Source organism: Panthera uncia (assembly GCF_023721935.1).
Source record: "Panthera uncia isolate 11264 chromosome A3 unlocalized genomic scaffold, Puncia_PCG_1.0 HiC_scaffold_12, whole genome shotgun sequence".
Lineage (NCBI taxonomy): Eukaryota > Metazoa > Chordata > Mammalia > Carnivora > Felidae > Panthera > Panthera uncia.
In genome coordinates this window covers 8,594,225-8,596,975 of record NW_026057579.1, presented here as the reverse complement: position 1 = coordinate 8,596,975, position 2,751 = coordinate 8,594,225, and the positions used below count along the sequence as shown (strand labels likewise).

Below are 2,751 nucleotides of genomic sequence, written 5' to 3'. Positions count from 1 at the left end.
GCCCTTTCTGGAAATCGTGGGAGGGAAGTGCACCTTGAGTGCACTAGGCACCGTGCAGACGCTGGTTCTTTCATTTCTAGCTTGGTGTTTACTTGTTTCCCCACTGCATTCCTTGCACTCGCCGGAAAGCATAGAGTTTTAGCTTAGTACAGATCGGGGGGCACAGAGCTGGGCACTCTCAGGGTCTGCCTTTATTTCTCTCCACTCCACACTCTCTCCACTTACCCGGAAGTCCACTTAATTTTCTCTGCAGTATGCTTCATTTGCAGGCTTGAGGCAGCTCATGACCTAAGACAGGGAAGGCAAATGTCTTTCAATACAAATGGCAGCTCTGATTAATTGTTAGTATAGGCTGTATGGTAAAGGAATTTGATGCCTCTTTAGGGGTCAGTGGGAAAGAGTGCTATGATTGATTAGTGATGTCTGCCATGAGCATGGAAGGGAGGAATGGGATTAATGAATGCCATTTTTGCCAGCCCTATCTTAGGATTTAACCTTACGTAGCAGAAGATACGTAAGATACTCTTGCCTAACGGAGTTAGTAATTAATTTCAAAACTGTCTGATTGGTACTATGTCATGTCTATTGGCCTTATTTATTTATTCATATTTTATATTTTAACACATGTGTTCCTTGATTAATGACAAGAAAAGAAAGGGAGAGGGGCGCCTGGGTGGCTGAGTGGTTAAGTGTCCAACTCTTGGTTTTGGCTCAGGTCATGATCTCACAGTCGTGGGATAGAGCCCTACATCAGGCTCTGTGCTGATAGCGTGGAGCCTGCTTAGAACTCTCTCTCTCCCTTCTCTGCCCCTCTCCCCTCTCAAAATAAATAAACAAACTTTGGGGAAAAAAGAAATGAAAGGGAGAGAAATGAGTATTTATTGAGCATCTATTAATTGTCAGTTACTTCTTTTGGGAGCTTTATGAAATATATCTCACTATATATTCAAAGGAATTCTATAAAATTGGAATATTACTCCCCTTCTTAAAATACTAAATAAATTAAGCCTCAGAGAAGTAAAATATTTGCCCAAACCATAATAGAAAATTTTGAATCCAAAGATGATATTTATTCTGATATACTTGGGCAGGGGTTCCAATCTTGGGAACTTATTAGAGTCTCCTGGGGAGATTTTTTAAATATTTGAAAATTTCGATAACTATGTCTCATCCTGAATTGGTTACATCAGAATCTCTGGGGCAGGGGAGGCTCAGGCATAGGAATGGTTTAAAAAATTCCCCCGGTGATTCAATTCTGCAGCCAGGGGGGAGGACTGCGGTGCAAAGGGAGTAGGAAGCAGGACAATTAGAAATCAGGATGCCCGCTCTGAGCCCAGCTTTTCCTTTTGTCTTTTTTCCCCCGTACTCTATCTAATTTAACTCTCATACAGTTCCTTAAAGGAAGCATCATCAGCTCCATTTTACCCATGAGAAAACTGAGGCTTGGAAAGTGTAAGGCAATTGCCAAAAATCTCCGGGGAGAAGTGGAATTTAAATGCAAATCTGTTTGCCTCCCAAGCACTTGCTGTTGCATTAGATTCCGAATCCAGGCTCCACCCTTAACCTTAGTGTTGAGCAAATCTGGATGCCACCTAGCTTCCAAATTCGACTCCAAGCTATCATCCCCTTCCCTGACTTGGTTCTTTAGTACCGGCTGGAAGAACCATTCATAGTCTCAGCACTACTGGTTTCATGGTAGAGAAACACACGAGGCCCGCCCTCTAGTTACCACCTCCTATCCTATGGCCTTTGGGAAGCTCAGGGTGAGGCTGTGAGTCAGGGGTCCTTCACAGCGACCCTGCCTCTGAAATACTTCCGTGTCTAGGCCAGCCTGATAAGTTTGCAGTCCCCTCTTTCGTCCCCAGGCAGTTCAAAGAGGCACAGAGGAGCTGTGGCCTGATCTCCTACACCTACGAGTCTCCGGCACCCGTGTTTCTGTTTTGGCTGTTGTGATGTCACACTGACCTCAGCGTCCTTGGTCGGAATCCTGCGTCTCCATGAGATAATTGAGTACACCGTCAGAACCTTAGAATGCAGCGGACCTCCCAACACCGTTTCCAACACCCGCCTAAGGCAAACGTGGCCTCTGTGGCTCCGTTGTCAGGAACAAATGCAGATGCTGTTTAAATGCTTCCCAGGAGTGGAACAGCTCCGTCCCCTGCATTCACTGGCACGTTGTTAGGCAGCCAGGCAGCTCGGAAATGGTTTTGAAATTAAGCTTATATATTGCTCTGTATAATTTTCAAGTCCTTCAGCTGATGGATTTTCCTCATTCTTATGAAAGGCTGATTTCTATTAAGCTGATCCATCGACCAAGTTGTTTATGCGAATTAGGACAGACTGAGCACCGTTAGTTCCTGGCAAATATATCAGTAGGGTCTCCAGAGGAGCCTCCTCCCAATATCCGTACTCGTGCTGCTTTCCTTTAGGGGGGCGGTCGTGCTCACCCTCTCCAGTCTAACTTTTCTTCCTCTGTCAGAATCCCTGCTGTCAGGAGGAGTCTGGAAACTCAGCCACCATCAGGTGTAAGTGACTGAGAAGGCCTGTGGCTGCCCCCTCCTAAGAGCTTTTACCGTTTACTGAGGGTGAAGCCTTGAAAGGTTTGTTGTAAAGGAACAGATTCAAAATGAACTGTAGTTATCAGGCAGCTCGAGGGAGGGTGGGGGGAAGGGAACACAGCTTCCCAGAGTTTCTGATACCACCTCCTGTAGGGACACCCGACTCACCAAGGTACGTCTCCCCCTTGGGGCT

At 45.9% G+C, this 2,751-nt stretch overlaps 1 long non-coding RNA gene across 1 annotated transcript in view; it reads right to left on the bottom strand.

Moving 5' to 3' along the window:
• LOC125937512 (uncharacterized) overlaps nt 1-1,973 on the bottom strand; it is a 2,524-nt gene extending 551 nt beyond the window's left edge. Inside the window, exons 1-2 of the long non-coding RNA XR_007462410.1 lie at nt 1,733-1,973; nt 226-288 (exon numbers count right to left, since the gene is read on the bottom strand). This is a non-coding gene — a long non-coding RNA (uncharacterized LOC125937512). The remainder of the gene's footprint in view (nt 1-225; nt 289-1,732) is intronic.
• Between the last annotated feature and the right edge of the window lie 778 nt (nt 1,974-2,751).